Source organism: Talpa occidentalis, unplaced genomic scaffold (genome assembly GCF_014898055.3).
Source record: "Talpa occidentalis isolate TD23 unplaced genomic scaffold, MPIMG_talOcc4v2.1 talOcc4.13, whole genome shotgun sequence".
Lineage (NCBI taxonomy): Eukaryota > Metazoa > Chordata > Mammalia > Eulipotyphla > Talpidae > Talpa > Talpa occidentalis.
In genome coordinates this window covers 24934664-24953704 of record NW_023601322.1, presented here as the reverse complement: position 1 = coordinate 24953704, position 19041 = coordinate 24934664, and the positions used below count along the sequence as shown (strand labels likewise).

General features: G+C 37.2%; 1 long non-coding RNA gene across 1 annotated transcript in view; it reads right to left on the bottom strand.

Moving 5' to 3' along the window:
- Positions 1-19041, bottom strand: part of LOC129145592 (uncharacterized) — a 182959-nt gene that overhangs the window by 145581 nt on the left and 18337 nt on the right. Inside the window, exon 2 of the long non-coding RNA XR_008551370.1 lies at positions 1858-1967. This is a non-coding gene — a long non-coding RNA (uncharacterized LOC129145592). The remainder of the gene's footprint in view (positions 1-1857; positions 1968-19041) is intronic.

Here is a 19041-nt window from a genome sequence, read left to right as displayed (position 1 = left end):
TACTTGAACATCATAGTACTCTGAAAATCTACATTAGATGCAGAATGCGTAGGTTTAAATATACTGGTCCTGTTTTGAGGAACGATCATTCTGCCTTAAGAAGCCAATTTGCAAGAAAATATTATAAATAACACTACTTACTCCTTTGTACATGTGGAGGAATAGCAATGAGAAGGGAGCATTTGCAAGATATAAATCTTAGAATGCAGCATGTGGAATTAAATTCATGGACAAAGGACAACTGCTTTTCTCTAAGAGAAATACATAATAATGAAAGCAGAGAAGTCCACTTTCACTTCTCTAAATAATTTCTGGGCCTCGTATAATTCTGGTCATCCTGCAGAAAGCACCATTAAATAGATAAGCTATGCTAAAATTATTGTGATGTCAAATGTTTATACAATAAACTATCTAAACTAGATACTGTTCTAATTTTGGAGGGAAATCCATCTAAAAGTATATATAAAAAAACATGAGTTTTTTTGTCTTCCAAACTTTTATACTGCTTTTCCATGGTAAAGTTCAAACAATAAATCCAATGACATATGATCCTTATAGTCCATATGTGATAATGATTCCAGTTACCAACATTTTCTGTCAAATAACCTGTGAAAGATTCACTACTGAGTTCACTAAGTTAGTTATGGTTGGTTCATTATCATAATTCTCTAGCCCTAGAACATAGCACTAGTTTTGATGTCATCTAATAAAACCCAATGTTCAAGTATATAAAGAAAACTATGAATATATCAGAAGAACAAATTAAAGAATTGAATAATATACAATAAAATATATCATGTGGCTATAAATAGAAATGCTGAAAAACTAATAAAATAACAGAAGAAAAAGATCAGCGAACTTGAAGATTTAAAGAAACTAAGCTTTTAAGAAATTACAGAAAAAGAGACTACTTCCCAACTTACTTATTTTGTGGTCAACATAACTCTGATTCAACACAGACATTGTTATAAGAAACAAAATTATACAAAACTATCCCTGCTGAACCTGCATAAAAATTAATAACTATCAAGTTGAATCCAGAAATATTTATAACGTTATACATAATGTTATGTTATGTATAACATAAGTTAATGCTAGAAATGCTTAGTTTGAATAAGATTCAAAAACTACATACCACATTAAACAAGCAAGAAAAAAAAAAAACATGTCATCTCAATAGTCTCAATAGTTGCAGAAAAATACTGGAAAACTTAAATATCTCTTTATAATATTAAAAAAAACTATCATGACACTAAAATAGAAATGAACTTCCTCTACCTGATAAAGGGCATCTATGCAAAACCATGGCAAATTTAATAGTTAATGGTGCAAGACTGATTGCCTTTTAAGATCAAGAGTGGTAAAAGAAGTTAACTTCTCACCACTTCTATTCAATATTTTACTAGGTGAGCACATTCAAAAAGATGGGAATATAAATAAAATGCATAAAGATTTGAAAGATAAAATGAAATACATGAAATAGTGCTTTAATCACAGAAAACTGATATTATATGTAGAAAATGTTAAGGAGTCAGTTAAAATAACTCTAAGAACTAATAAGTAAATTGGCATAGTCACAAAACACACATTTGGCATAGTTACAAAATACCCTATCCAAAAGGATAACATACTTATGAAAGTTTTTCTAAACTGAAATGACATAGAGCAAAGAAACAATTACCATTAATTTACATGGAAAAATATTCGAGTGTTCCCAGACTCAACCGAATCATACAAGATAATGTATAAAAGCTAAAGTAACACTAACATAGGGTAAAAGCAGTAGTGATAGGATAAATGCAAAACACACAATCCATAAAAGTAGAAATAATGGATGTTGAGAGCAGTTTCACTTACCAGAGTGGGGATACGGTGTGTGTACACACTAGAAAGATGAGAGGTGACAATGATGGTGTTAGACCGAGTTGTTGGTAGCCGAGATAGGGGAAGATGCAGAATAGTAGGATCTAAGAGAGAGCAGAAAAGTGTCATCTCTTAAGATCTTATCATCAAATTCTATCAGCGCAGGCATTTCACTAATGTCTACACCTTCCTCTATGTCTCCCTGCCTCCAGGTTGAAGGTTGAAGTTCATCATCTGCTGTGGCCGGTGTGGAAGATATGAAGGACAGCAGCATGCCTGGCTGTTTAGACTCCTGTATTTTTCTATCATACAGTTTTTTGTAGGCATTCAAAACATCCTGCATAACTGCCCTAAACCATTGTGGTCTGGTCTTTCAAAATTAAAGTCACAGTTTTCTGATATCCACACAGCAGTGTCACTTACAATGAAATTCTTTCACAAGTGCTTTGCATTCATTTCTGGGAAGACTTCACTCCCAGCCATTAGCTAATGCCTATAGTAACACTCTCATGAGTTCCCTCAGGCTTTTCTGATACCTTAGGACACATCTAGCTAATATATGTGCAAAATAAATCAAGATAAAGCATAGACACAATTCACAGCAATGGCGACCTAATGTTGAAGGTAATTGGGGGAAGGAGCTTGGAGGTGCCCCTCTTGATGTTCAAGTTGTGCGTTTTCTCTTAAATGGTTTCCTGCAAAACAAACTCTGAAAGCTATCTCCTTTTGTGTATTGTTGTAAATGTGAAATCCTTTTTGAATTTTTTTTTTCCTTCACTTAAGAAAGTACTAATGTAGGCTTTTAGTAAAAGCTAAGTGTTGTAATACAAACTTTTGAAAATTGGGGATATGTGTATATTAAATTCACTTGCAAATCTAAGCATATCTTAAAATTTAAAAAAAATAAAATTTACTATATTTCATAGAACCAAAGCCCATGGATATAAATAGATTAACTTTAACAAAAGCTGTGCAATAGTTGTACACAGGAGACTACAAAACATTGCTGAGATAAATTCAAGGTGATCTAAATAAATGTTCATGGGCTAAAAATCAATGTCAAGATGCCTGCTCACCACAAAATGTTTCTATGGAGTCAATGGAATTTCAGATAAAAAAATTGCAGTGGTCATTTTGTAGAAATTGATAAACTATAACTAAAACTTATGCAGAAATGCAAATGGACCTTATATAACCCAAGTAATCTCAAGAAAGAAAAAATATGGAGGATTTAACCCATATTGTTTCCAGAAAAGTAATCTAGGCAATGTGGTATTATATAGAGAAACACACATAGACTAATGGAAGAGTGTTTGCTAATTTGATTTTAAAGTGTCAAAGTAATTCTGCAGAAAAACAAACAAACAAACATTCCAAAAATATTTGGGAACTATGGCATAGTTATATGGGATAGGGGGAAGGAAGAGAGAGAGAGAGAGAGAAGGAAAGGCAAGAACCTAAAAAACTACTTCACATGATGCAAACATTAAAATTCTAGAAGATTCTTACTCCTAAACTTAAAGCAAAATCTATAAAACACTAGAAGAAAACATGAGATTATAGGGTGGGTAATGATTCCTTATAACATAGCAAGCATTAACCATAATTAAAAGCTGATCAATTTTACTTTATCAAAATTAAAACATCCCCTCATTAAGAAACATTGTTAAGAAAATGAGAAGATAAACATTATATTGTAAAAATATTTGTAATACATATAGTTGACGAAACATTTATCTAGAATAAACAACTTAGAAAAGTCAATATAAAAGGAAACAATCCAATTTTTAGGATGCATAAAAGATCTTAATAGGCATTTCACAAATGAAGACATACAAATGTATAATAAAAGCATTAAAAAGCACTCAACATTATTTCTTATCAGGGAAATGTAAAATGAAATCCCAATGAGACACTACTATACATCCACCAAAATGGCTAAAATTAAAAATACTGACAGCACCATATGTTGGTTGGCAAGAAAGTTGAGCATCCAGATCTCTCAAACATTGCTGGTGGAAGTGTGAAATTGTTCACTCTTTGGAAATAGTTTTGGCAATTTCTCATGAAGTTAAACATACTTGATGACACAATAATTGCACTATAGCTATTTATCAAAAAGAAATTATATGACCTAAAAAAAATGCACAAGAATGTACATAGCAATTATAGTCTAACAAAAAACGAAAATCAATAGTTACCCAACAACAGAAAACAGCTTACAAAAATAACTGTGTTTTATTCAGACCAGGGAATAATATGCAACCATAAAAAAGAGTTCCTAATATAAGAGTTTACTAAGGTATGAAAGCGTACAGTATGATTCCACAATAAATGGAATCCAATAAATATTAGATTAAGCAGAGTAAATCCATCATAAATCAGATGAGTACATTCTCTAAAGTGAAATGGGGATATACATGGAAGAAACAATACTTAGGTGATGGAAATCATCTACATCTTGATGGAGGTATCAAATGAGCAGGTAAACACATATGCCAAAACTGACAAAATTACACTCTTTGGATTTGTACACTACATATTAGAATTGGGCATATATTATATCTAGAGCCAGTATTTTTGATCCACATAAAAGCAATGGCTAGTATAATTCAGTACATAGTAAGACTCACTAACTGTGTTGGATGATATTCCAAAAACAAAAACAAAACAGAAAAAATCTCAGATAGTAAATTTTTCCTGCAAAGAACCACACCCAATATTGAGGAAACAACTCAGAGATTGTCAGTTCCATTAGCCTTTATCATAATGGATAGCAGAATTATTTTTTGCAACATTAATTTCTGCTTCAAGTGAAACTAAAACAGACCAATCATTCAATATTCAGACAGATTTAGGCAGTGCTAAAGTGACTCATTGGAAGAATAAAAGCCTAAGCAATCACAGATCTTTTGGCATGACCTCTTTCTTTATCAAACCCAAGTCAAAGACTGTGGTTGCATTCCTCAAAGTCCATTTGACAGACAAAAGTGTCAGGAACAGTCATACTTAGCAGAAATTCATTAACCTGCAGACCTTTCTCCTTTGGGAAAATACTTTCTCAGTCTATTGAAAACATACTCATTTTTCTAAGAACAACTACACATACACTTCCTCCTTGAAGTCTTTTTCAAGCTTTGCAGCCTGAAATGATCACTACATCTTCCAGATCTTATGGCAATTTCCTAGTGCCTCTATTATAAAACCCATCACCTTCCACTTTATATTACAGCAATTTGGGTACCTGTTTTATCCCCTTTGGATTGCAAACTGCTTTAGAGGAGAGATTGTTATTCATTTTATATTTGCTCAGAACATACCACACAGTATTTTCTACCCACATATTTACCAAATTGTGAATGAATAAATGGAAAAATGTTTCAATAAATGGGAGAGGAAAATTTCACAATTACAAACAAGACAATTTTGAACAGCTTTTTTTTTTAGTAATATTATTAATTATTTTCAAATGTATTTATTGGGCCTTATCATTTGGCATTGTTCTAGCTGGGTATTAAGGTAAAAGTGGAATTAGTCCCTGAAGCAGGTATGAAAAGGAAATGGATACATAACTAAATAATTATAAAGCAATGTAATAGGAGATCTAATGGAGGAGAGTTCAGGAGAGTGGCAGCAGGAAAGAAAAAAGTAATCTTATTAAGTAGAGGTTTAGAGAATTTATGGGAGAAATTCCAGATGACTTCACAAGGTAATAATAACTGGCTCGATAAAATGCTTACTAGGCTATGTTCAACCCCTTTAATCCTCTCAATGTTGAAGTGAGAAACTGAGGTGCTGAAATTCTTTTGACAGTTAATGTTGGGATCAGGATTTGGGAAGTGAAAACCCATATTCTTCTGCCTCAGTCAGTAGATCTGGGTCTTGAAAAAAAAATGAACAGGTAATAGATCTACTCCGCAAGTCTGGTATGTGTGTGAGGATGCACTTGTGAGCTGAGAGTGGTTTTCTCAGTCAGTGATCTACATTGTCTGACTCTAGTTGAATTACTGAATCTTGCTACATTTTGTAGCAACAGATAGTCTATCAGAAAGATAGGAGGGTGTCTCAGAGAATCTCGGCAGGTATGGGATATCCAAATACCAGGAAGGGAAGAACAATGTCAAACTATGGGTCTTAGCAAGTAGAGAAAAATGGTATCTTGGTCTCTCTTAATTCTCAGATCATGTATAAATTCCTGGGTCAAGGAATTGTGGTCAAGGGGAGGGTCATATTTTACCAGGGTTACCACCTACATAATCATGCAGGGTACTGTGTGTATTATAAACTGCATATAGCATGTCTTCATACTGTTTCACTGGTAGTCACTTAAAACAGGGCTATAGGGGTACTACAGCAGGTCAAAAGACAGTGCCCAACTGAAGACAGGTTCACTGTGGGTTTTCACCCACATGCACAACTCTAAGACCATTCAGGCACAGGGAACAATACCAATGGGGTTTATTTAACAAACAAGGCTAACAAAGAGCGTCTAAGGCTACAAATGGCTGAGGAGCTCACTCTAGTTAGCGTCCAAGGTGTCTAGAAGTCTCAAACAAAAGGTTGCTCACTCAAAATGGCACCATGGGACACCCACAAGTAGAGGGCCAGGATCCAACTCACCACAGCAGGTGGCAACCACAGCAGCCCACAGCCATAGCCTGAAGGTCAGGATGGACCAGGGAGCATCACCGGAAGCTGGTGCTGGACGATCAGATACAGCTCTGAGTCATTGGCCTGAGCCAACAACAGCTCTTTGAGATGCCAGGCACGGAGGGCCTTTGGTGCTCCTTACAGGCAGTGGCAGTGGAGCTACCTGGTGTTTATGAAGGAGTTTTGGCTTCTTTCTTCTTTCCTTGGAGGGTGTCTGGGTGTAGTGTCAGCAAGGCACGGAGCAGGTTTTCTATGATCCAGGCAGGATAAAGGAGAGTCCTAGAGCCCTCGGTGGCTTTTCAGGCTTTTAATGACCTTTCTACACCATTCGTAGTAAGGCAACCAGGTGCAGGGCAGGCAGGGAGGCCTGGGGGCCAGGAGACTGGCAGGCCTTCCACTCCTTGGGGAATCTTCACTCTTTCTGGACTTTCTGGCGTTCTCTCCCAGTCTTTCGGCTGGTCTCTACTGCTCTCTGTTGCACAATCCTCTGGCCTTACACACCCTCTGCTACCGCCCTTATATGCTCTGCCTCCAGGCTCAGGTGTGTCCACTCATGCACGCCCACACCTGCTCCAGGTACCGCCACAGGCATGCGTGTAAGGCCACAGGTGTTGATCACAGATGCTAATGGCGGGAGGGCAGAAAAAACATCATTTCTTCCATTTACCCTACACTGGGCTTCCCAAGCTGGCTCCTGCCCTGCCTTATATCCTCTTTCTGGGTCCCCCACCATACTTGATACCTGCCTGATTGGACCATTTTTGGACCAATTAATCCATCCGGCACCAAGTAATTAACTAATGAGATGATGAACACTCTTGTACCTCTTCAGTGCATTCTATGATCCAGGGACCAAATATAAAAAGGCTTGCGCCTGGCCAGCCATCAAGCCCTGACAGTACTGGTCGTTTGGGTAGCTGTCCTGGAGGCTGCAGAACCAACCTGTTTGCGGCTCAAAGGCAGCACTCTAGACACCAGGGGAAACTCCCTCTCAGGCTTCACACCCAAACCGGCTGGCACCTGGGGACAGTGCTGCCCACAGGCAGCAATTTCTGGCCTGGGTGCTCTTTTCCAAGAGCTCTTGCTACTTAGCCTGCAGTGGGGGAGTGCAAGTCTTGCTCCCCAGCCCACGCTCTGGGGCCTCCATTTTCAATTTAACAGGCGGCAATTTCCAAAAGAAAGGGAAGATGTAGGAAAACAAAGCAAAATGAAGTAATAGATGTTTACTGTAGGTACTGAAGTGGGGACAAACTCAGAATTCTCATATGCATGAGTCTCAAGTATTTTATACTATCTAAAAGTCAGGTTTTTTTTTTTTTTTCTTTTTAGTCCCTGTTTGGATCCTATACCATGTAGCATTTCTGACAAGATCCCATTTCAGGCTGTTTTTTTTTTTTAAAGCAAAGATTTAGACTGATTTCACCTGGATCAAAATACATAACATTTCCTCCCTGACTCAACACATCACTCAGAATTGTACTGGCCATCACATGCTCAGCTATTTTGCATCATGCCTCAGTGGGATGGGTAACTAATTAACTGAATAACCCATGATATCCGTCTATAGGTAGAAGATTCCAGATTTTAGCATATTTCCAAAGGAATGTCTAGAAAAAGGCGGTTCCTTAGTACTAATGGTGTCACTATTTCTTAGTGACTTCACCTAATTTGTATTTGTAGAAAAAGGGAGAATGCAGAGAGAAAATAATGATATTATGCTAGTATGTATTTATTAAACTTTAAATCCTGTGTGTGGTAATTCCACTTATCCACAAGGTTTCTTTTCCTTATTTTACAAATATGAAAACAAACTCAGGGTGATTAAGTTACATGGCAAGAAAATTGCACAGGTGGAACTAATCCTCACAATTGTATTTTTCCTTTTATGTCAGAGCCACCTGAAAAAATATAAGACCACTGACCCAGAATTTGTGGCCACCGGAGAGGCAGTGGGCACTGCAGGTTAATTGCCACATGAGCGCATTCACCAAAACTCAATCCACTAGCACAATCACTGTAGGGTAAATAGTTTTCAGGCTTTTCTGCCCTCCCACCATTAGAATTGCTCTTCGGATGGGGCACCTGCAGTTGTTACATTGTTATAAGCTGTCTTGTTTACTTCTGTGGGTCATGGGAGGGGTATTGAAATAGTCACCAAGAGAAATAGAAGCAGAGGCAGGAGAGAGAAGAGGAGATAGAAGCCCAGAGTAAGGATTTGCCAGGGGCTAGGAGCCCTGCCTACCATGTAGCTGATTGCTGCAATACATGTAAAGCTCAAAGCCTGAGAAAGCCACCAAGGGCTCCAGGATTCCTCCTTTACTGGTCTGGTCTGCCGAATCATAAAGAACCCGCCCTGTGACCATCCTGCCCCTGCAATCACCTTTCCAGGTCAGTATTTCCTTCGCTCCAAGATGGTATTTTAAATATTGGTATTTAATCATTCCAATCCAACTTAATAGAGAAATTGAGATTTTTATTTGGAAAGCTCAGTTACTAAATGCTGTCCTAATTTTTTTTTAAGTGGTAGAATTATTGTATACTAATTTCAGAATCTCTGCCATCAGCAGCTTTTGTCCAGCACACCTCCTGTTCTCTTCTTGAGTGTCTTTCTGTCTCCATAGGGGCCATATTCCTCAACTCAGTGTTGGATATAATAAAAATAATAAGCAATTTATATGAAGAAGTCATTTCTTCAGTCATTAATATGGTCTAGACTTGAAAACAGAGAGGAATGTCCATTCAAGGAGTTTAGAAGTTCTATACATGTTGTTTTTTATCAGTGACTTATAAGGTGAAGCTGTACAAATAATACAACCACTCAGGACTTCTTATGCTTCATCAATGAATTAGAACACTGGTTCTATTTCATATAAGAGAGAGGAAAGACTTAAATGAGTTAATGTCTGTGCCAAGATTTTTGGCTAAATACAAAACACACTATTACACATTGTTAGGCTTTGCCTTGACATTTTATAAGAATACATTAATTCTTCACATTTTTCAAAGTTGAAAAATCAGGAAACAGGAGGGTAAAAATAGAAGACATAACTTCCAAGAGCCTGGCAGTGGAATTTAAGGCTAGAGAGAGTCCTAGAGGCCAAATGGACGAGTGGACTTTGTGCTGAGGCAGACAGCTGTGGCTGGCACTGATTTTCTAAGACAACAAAAATAAAAGAGCCCACTAACTTCAGTTAATAATGTCTAGGATTAAATACCCCAAAATACCAAGCTCTGCTATCCTCATCTGTTCTACTATCCTCAACTGCCTGTTGGCCTTTGCACCCTATATGATATTTGGAAAAATCCTGCCTGACATTCTGCTTATGGTGTAGCTCTCAAGAATGTGAAGCTATATTGATAAACGTGCAGTCTAATGAAAAAGAGATCAGAGGCAAGAATCTCTTCTGGCCTGCTAATAGAGCTCCAAACTGAAGGACTCACTAGTCCCTTTGAGATTTTGTTTTATGTAAATGTTCCCACCTCCTGGAGAGTTCTCCCTTACGACTTTGTTAGAAAGGCCATATATTTCCAGATTTCATTTAGGGAAAACATTTGTTCATTCAGGGAAAGAGAAAAACTAATTCCCTGGGGCACACTGACATTGATGAGAAATAAAACCAGAACTCAACAATGGTACGAGACCAGGAAAAAGCCAACAAAGTAGAATGAAAGTCACAAGATATTTCAAATGCACACAAAGGAGAAGGCAGAACCTCGGGAGAAAGTAAAACCACCCACTGGAAAGTTCTCTTTGTTTGCATTTTAGGAACAGAAGAAGTTGGGTGGGGGTGTCACTGATAGCACAATAGCATCTTCAGAGGCAATCTTTTGGTGCAGCCATTTTGTTGAAGAGGGTTAAGTCTGTCTGAAACAGCGTCATCTGCTTGGAAAACTATTTGACCTTCATTGGATCATCAGTCATTCTTTTGCTTGAGTGACTGAATGAAGAGTATGTCATTCTGTCATAGCAAAATCCGGAGAAGGGGAAAAAATTAAATCGATCCTCTCCATCTCAGAAAGGCTTAGTTTCATTGGCATCTAACTGACACAAATACTCTTCACTGGGTTTCTGTTTACTGATAGTAATTAAATATTCCTGTCTTTGACTTCACAGCCAAATTCCCTGGCTGAGTGGGACAATGCTCTACACTCTCAAAGGATGCAGTTGGAATTATGATCATATGAAATACCCCAATCACATCACAGACATGAGTCTGTCCTCTTTTTTATAGACATATCTGTTTTATATATATGTATATACATACATATTCCAAATGCAAGAAAATAAAAGACAATAAAGTCTGTAGTGCACAATACATTGATGTTATCATCCCTTCATGGCAATGAATTAGATCCTATCTGTACATAAATCTGGATTACAGATGAACAATTTAAACAATTTATAAACTTGCATGTTTTCAGTTTTTATTAAAAGCTAAAAAATGAATGTAAAAGACTAGAATGACAGTAAGGCAGCAAGAAATCTGGATGACATGACCTACCATCATTTTACCACAAAATGTTCCAACAATGAGACCTTGATTGCCCTACATTTTTGTTGCCTGCCTGCTTGGTTCTTTTTGTGTCCCTGAAGTTAGATGGCAGTGAAATGGTACTGTGACTGACCACAGTTTTTATCCAAGACAATGGTAAGATACGGGGTCTTCTCTCCCTTAAGAAAAGAGTGAATAGCAATTGTCCCGTGTGGCTTTCAATAACTAGTAAGATTAACCCCAGAGAAACCTCCTGTAGCTGGGACATTGATTGTTCTTTCTCATCTGGGCCACAGTCTATTTGAGGAGCCTCAGGCCCATCTTTAAAAGGGAAGGAGATGTGGTAGAGGTCAGGAGTTACGCAGTCTCATTTTCTTCTTTAGAATTCTTGTGCTCAGGACAGGTCCCTACATACAGTCTAGCTGGGAATTGGGGGCATCACCCAGAGCCTTTAGACCCAAAAATGCTTTATTTAGAGCATATATTCTTTAGTTTAGAGAGGTTTGCTTTTTATTTCTTGCTTCAACTTACTTGAAAATTACCTTAGGACTCCATTCTGCCTTGCTACAATTGATCAAACCATAGTCTTCCTACTTTATTCAAGAAACCAAAGGTCTGAACAAAGCAGCAGGAAATGAAGAAATATGACAAATACTAGAAGCTAGATAAATGGAATTAAGTTTATCAAGGTCTCAAAATGAGACTTTTCTTTTTTTCCTGCTTTTTTCCTTTTCTTTCCAATTTGACAACCTTTAATTTTCAGAAACAAAGTATGTCACTTGAATCATCTTTCTTGTCAATATTCACATTTAAAAAACCTATGATGAAGCTATTATGATGTTCTGAGCCCTGGCTTATATATTATAGTCAATAATATAAGCATGACAATGCACATGGTTGGATTCAGAAGATTTGGAATTTGAGTGGGGTTGGGAAGAAACTGGTGTGAGGAAAAAAAAGGAGAGACTGTGTATAGTCCTTTCTGTTAGCTTAAGTAGCCACAAGCTTAATTTATCTGAATAGGACCTGATTTCTACTTTCTGTCCTCATAAATTGATTTGCTTTTACTAGGTTGACTTTTGTCCAGATTGTATGCTAGATATGTTCTATCTTATCTCTGTTTTTCATCACAACCCTAAAAGTCAATATGCATCAACCAAAGTTATAAAACTTGTAACACAACTTGGAATTTATCCATCTTACCTCAAAGTTAGTACTGTCCAATGCATCATAGTGCTTCTTTGTGATCAATGATATGGCAACAGAGGTAAACACGGGCGTTTAAGAAATGCAAAGACTCCATGATGGTTAGATTGAGCATGTATGTTGGAGAGTAGGTGAGTCAACTTTGAATTGATTAACATCAGTTAAGAGAGGTCCTCAAATAACAGAGATGAAGACTAAAAGTCTATCTGGAGGGCCTACCCTATGGCTCAGCGGTTGAGCACTGGGTTGCGAAGCTGCCCGTAGCCTCTGCAGTGCTGGTTTGGTTCCCGGCCACCGGACGAGGGTCCCACATGGTGCGCAGACCTCTCCTGTCACCTGCTGCTCCCCTCAGCAGTGTACTTCATCAGTCTGCCTGCTCTGCTCCCCGCTCTGACTCTGCTGAATTCTCTCACCCTCCCGCGCTTCTGACTGCACCCAGTGCTTGTATAAATAAATAAATAAATCTTAAAAATAAATAAATAAAAGTCTATCTGGAGCCTTTCAAGAAGAGCCAGGGTATGATGGCCACTGATTTTAAAAAGAAATTGAATGTGTTCACTACAACTTTCATTTTTATAAGTAGTTTCTTACAAAGAGCCAGAATATAATAGGTATTGTTCAATAAATATTTATGAAAGAATAGAACTCAGTTATGCATCCATTTACTGAGCTAATTAAAAATTAAATCAGGAACCACAATTGGTTCTATTCATGGACTAGAATTCATTGATCAATTTTGATGCCAGAGGCAGTATTTAAATGAAAGTTCTTCTGCCTTCTGGAAACTTTCTGAACAATTACATGTTAAATACTTGTTTCTCACAACAAAAATCTATTAAATGTTTGCTCTTCACAGTAAATATATCGAACAAACGCTATTTAAAAAAAAAAACAAACACTTTGGGGGCCTCCCTGGCGGCGCAGGCCGTTGAGCACCGCACTGTGAAGCTGTCCACAGCCTCTGTCCACCCCCTCTGCGCAGGTTCAATCCCGGCCGGCCAATGAGAGTCCCACATGGTGCGGCAGACCTCTCCTGTCTTGCCCGCTGCTCCCCTCAGCAGTGTATTTCATCAGTCTACCAAAAGATTTTTAAGATGTATTTATTTATGCATAAAAGAGCTAGGTTACAGGCTAGAGATTTGGGGGCTGAGAGGATTCACCAGAGACAGTGGGGAACAGAACAGGCAGACAGACCGAAGTACACTGCTGAGGGGAGCAGCAGGTGAGTCAGGAGAGGTCTGCTGTGCCATGTGGGTTCCTCGCTGGCCGGCCAGGGATCGAACTTGTGCTGCAGAGGCTGCATATTGCTTCATGGTATGATGCTTAACCCCTTGCACCACCAGGGAGGCCCTGTCTCCCATATTTAAAGGCAAATTTCAATATGCCTATTAGAGATGTCCCAATGTTAAATTTATAATCTGTAGATTTATTTGTGCATTGGATGCTTAGTGTGTTTCTTACCGATATATTACAATTGCATACAACCAAATATGAAAAATCATATATCTGCTTGGTAAGCTCCATGTAAGGAGAATATTACATTTTCATTTAGACACTGACTGTTAAAATCAGATCACAATGGGAATGATTTGTAGAAGTGAAAGAGATATCTAGCTTTACCCCTGTGACTTGGCAACCACACCCTGAATGAAGAACAAAAGTGTCCAGAAGCCAGCCCCATCAGTTTCTACCTGAAGGTTTCTTATTGTTCTCTTTCCTTTACATTTTTTTCCAAGGTCCATACTTTTTTTCATATGTTGAGAGACCTTCTTATTATTTGTACTTCTGAGATAACCATAAATGTACTTTTGAGGAAAGCTAATTTCTGCTTCTGGTTTCTTCTTCAAGCTGAGTGTAACCATTTTTGAAGAAACCACCCCTCTCTGGACCTCAGGCATAAGTATTACTTGTGTCTTGATACGCAGTCTGGTCCTTCCTGGCTGTAAGTTCACCCCGGTTCTCATGGTGGAACAATCACTTTACTAAAGAAAACATCTCAGCAATGAAGAGACTGGTCCTGTACACCTGCTTCATTTTAAAAAAGCAGGGATTTGTGTGCTCCATCCTATCTCAAATCCAGGGCTAGCTTTGCATATTGGTGGAGAAGGTTACTGTGTATTATAAAGGTATTATGAAGTGACTGTGTATTATTAGGGACTGTGTACAGTGGTACACATATCTCTAAATGATCTGGGATAGTGTAGTTCCCTCCAGTTAGAAGTCCCTGCATTAGCCACCCAGCATGATCTACATATATAAATACAAATAATTTCCCCTTAAGGTGACATCCACATGCACCAATAACTTCAATTATTGATCAACATAAAACCTATGTGTTACCTAACCTATAGTTAGAGGCAGCTTATAAGTCAAGTAAATATTAATAAGATTGAAGGATCAGAAAAGATATAGCTCAGTTTTTTCTGTGTGTGTGTGTGTGTGTGTTTGTTTTTGTTTTTTGAATACTACATCTGGAATTGGGATGGATTCAAAAGACCATTTCATGGGTTTCTGGAAGGGAGGTATTATTAAAAGAAAGTGTTTAGTGTTGTCATGACTCTTTTTTTTTTTTTAATTCCACAATCTGGGCAGTGGGCAGCCTATACAGTTTACCTGAAATATCAGAGGTTTATGGTATTTAGAGATGAGTCATTGCATAATTCAATGCATCTGCCCTTCTAAAGGTTAACAACATTGCGTTATTTCTAGATTTTTAGATACTCTTTCACCCTTAACACCACTGATAAGACACAACAGATGCCTTCAATGCAGGTGAAACTCAAGGAAAACCCATTGGCTCTGCTAATGGATGAGTGTTGGTTAAAGGATTCAGACCTAAATCTGCCTTTTTACTTTAATTCATTATGTAAATCCTGAAGCTCTTCTTCAGAAATATTCATACTCTTCTTTATGCTGTAATCTATATGATAATGCCATGAAAATCCTATCAAATATTTTATCCTGCTCCATTCTTTGATGATTTACAAACTGATGGTACTTACTCTGCTAGAGGACACTTCCTTCCAACTATCATCAAAAGACAGTCATTTTCAAGGTGGCTGGATTACATGTTTCTACTACATATCAGCCAAGAAAAAGTGTGAGTATATTTGCTGGTAAAAATACATGAAAGCAAAAAGTTAGCATAATCATTCAATTCACTGATAATTTATTGGATTAATTTTTGCTTAACACTGATTTAAGGGTGCACTTTATTGTTATTGGAAAAGAGAGAGGCTTAATGACAGTTAACATTTACTTTGTCTCAAGCACTTTAGAAAATTCTTTTAAGAATCTAAGTAACCATGTGAAATGGAAATTATCATAGTTATTTTTTTTAATGAAGAGACTGAAACTTAGTAAGATTAAGTTTTTGTTTTTTGTTTGTTTTTTGTTTTTTGTTTTTTTTTTGCCTCAAACCACAGAGTTATCTAGTGGATTAAAACTAGATCTAAGACCCAAAAGTCAAGTGAATTTTTGCTAACATACCTCACTAAATATCTCTCTTACCATTGTCAGAGTTCAAACTCTAACAATACTTGATGGTTATTTCTGACATGGTGAAGATGTAGAAGTGGTGAGTGATCAGCTGAAGCCCCATCTTTTCAGTATTTTTTTCTCACATAAATTATATCAGCCAAGTGCACCTTCAGTATACCCAATCCACTTCAGTTTCCTTATCACAGTCAGGAAAGAGGAATTGGTAAGCACAGGGAGGTTTAATAACTTCTTCCTACAGACAGACAGCGTCTACTTTTTTTTTTTTAAAGAAATGACAGCAAAAGCTTCTCAGTTTCTTTACCCCTTTACCCACTCTCTCTGTACCTAGAACTATACCCTGATCAAACTAGTAGCCTTAGCATGCTGCCTACCTTGAATCCCATCTTATCACCCTTCAAATTCACTCCTCTTCCTGTACTATCGAGGCCAGTTCAGGCTCTGTAACCAGTATAGCTAAGAGAAATATATATCAGGATACATATCCCTCTTGTTCCTTCAAGTCTGGCAAATAACCAAACAAGTATCGGAGAGGTTGGTAATAGAAAATGTCAAAAAGAAGCTTAATAATAATGGGCATAGCTCTTATATACATAGAAGAGACCCAGCATGACTATCTCACCACATACCTTCAGATGCCATCTTAAATAGCTTAGCTAAGACAAGAGTGGCTATAGGAAAAAAAGAAGTTCAGTTTGGGAATTTACCAAGGAAGATACCATAATATAGCCATGCAGATTCAAGTGTGCCATCTCCATTGAAAAAAGGTAAAGAGATTAGGTCTTCTCAGGATACAGAAAGGGAGCTACTGTTTTAGTGATAAAATTACATGTAATTTTTTTTTCAAAGGCAACTTCCACCCAGCCTTTAGAGCACCTTCCATGAAATCAAACTGTTGCCTTAGACATATTTTTTGGGTGGCAGATATTTGCTCTGTACATATGTCTACCTAGCCCTCACTAGCTCCCCTAAATAGAATAGCATGTCTCATACAGTTCATCAGAATCACCATGGAAAAGTGCTGCCTTCCTGTGTACCATCCATTCCTTACTCATCCCATTCTGGTTTGCAGCCCTGAATTGGTTTTTGATTTTCTCAGAATGCATCAAAATTTGAGAATCAAAACCTAAGAGATTCTAGTTTCACAACTCTCGCTATGATATGCAATAATGTTGTGAGTGGAAAAATTATTGTAACCTTGACATGTTTCTGTCGGATAACATTAACCATCAAGTGGAAAATTCACTTTGAAAAACTATGTTACCTGTGGAAAAAGTCCATCTGTCTTTTTACTGGTATAGCTTAAAGCTATTTATGGAGCATGGTACATAATAAATACTCAATAAAAATTTCTTTGAGTCAAAGGTTGGAAATGTGACTGGATAAATGAATAGCCTGACAACCCCTTGGTTTCCTTTCCACAACACATACCTTGTCTACATGATAATAACTAAATTGGGACCTTGTCACAAAATATCAAACCAGTTTACTTGCTGGGAAGCCTGGGTAAAACCTAAGTAAAGTCACACATCCTTCTATTTCTCATCTTTATCTCCTAGAAAAGTGAATTTGTGTTTCATACAACATATTTATGTAGCTGATAAACATTCAATCACATATTTTCTTATCCAAGTTCTAATTTTTTTTTTTTGTTTTTCTTTTTCCATTAAAAGTTCTCATCCTGAGGGACCTCCCTCGTGGTGCAGGCAGTTGAGCGCCGCACTGTGAAGCTGTCCACAGCCTCTGCAGTGCGGGTTCAATCCCGGCCGGCTGATGAGAGTCCCACATGGCGCGGCAGACCTCTCCTGTCTCGCCCGCTGCTCCCCTCAGCAGTGTATTTCATCAGTCTGCCTGTTCCATTCCCCGCTCTGTCTCTGGTGAATCATCTCACCCTCCCGTGCATCTGGCCTATACCCTGGTTCTTGTATAAATAAATAAATCTTTAAAAAAAGTTCCACCCTGAAACTATAATTCAAAATTACAATTGAGTATACCATCTCACACCTGTACACCTGTGAAAATGGTCATATCAAAAAGACAAAAAACAACAATTATTTACTGCATTCCTATGTTCATTCCAATACTTTTTACAACAGCTAAGTTATAGAAACAACATAAGTATCAAAAATAGATGAGTAGATTAAGAAGATATAGTATATATACACCATGGAATACTACTTTGCTGTAAAAAAAAAAAAAAAGTTGAATTCTTGCCATTTGAAACAACATGAACAGAACTGGAGGGGATAATGCTAAGTGAAATGAACCAGAAGGAGAAAGACAAATACCAGATGGTTTTACTCATATGTGCAATAAAGAAACAAAACAAAGGGTCAGATAAAACCAAACCAAAAAAAAACCCCTACAAATCTGATTAGAAAATTGAAGCTACCAGAGTGGGATGTGGGGGTAGGTAGAGAGTAATATGGGGAAGGGTTCCAATGAACTATGGTTGAGGATTATGGATGCTTGGGTAATGACTGTGGTGAGCTTACATATAACAGAAGAGCTATGAATCTATATCTACGCATCATATCTAGTGTTATACAACCAATGTTACCACAATACAAAAATAATAGAATTAAAAAATAATCCTCTTTGACTCAGTTCATTTTCATTTGGTTTATAAAACCTTATAAGATTTTAGCTAGAAGGGCATGATCACAGGCTAGAGTATATGAGAAATAGTATAAGTAAGAATATCACTTTGGTTTTTACAATAGTTTGGAATGAGATTTTCGATGACTTAAAGTTTTCTTAAAATGTGTACCATGTGCCTATTTTTTTTTTTGACATTTATAAAGAAGGTTATTCTATACCTGAGCTCTTTGGTTATCTGATGACTAGAGAATATGGTGCAGAGAACACTTACAGCAAAGAAAATGTTCTTTTATAGTATCCTTTAGTATGTGTTATAGCTCTAAAAGAAATGGGAGTGAAGATTTCCAAATATATTAAGTTACCAAAGTTATAACTCAACAATATTTGACACAAAAGAGATGATAGGTGAAGTTTGCACAGTCCTTGTTAAACTCTGGATTTAATGATTTTTTTTAAGGACAGTCATATTAAATCGGGATCGTTAAAAATACACTGCCATTCCAGTAGCATAAAAAATGCATACGATAAGTTCACACAATGCATTCCGATAATGACTCAACAAAATAAATGGTGAAATGAAACTAGCATTGCTCACACTGTGTTTAAAATAACCTTTAGGCATTTAGGATTTTTATTGGTTACAATTTGGTGGCAAACTACTCTGTAAAAGAACAGTTTAAAGCTAATAGGAAAAATCTGGCAATAATAATGTGGTAGATTACAGTGAGAA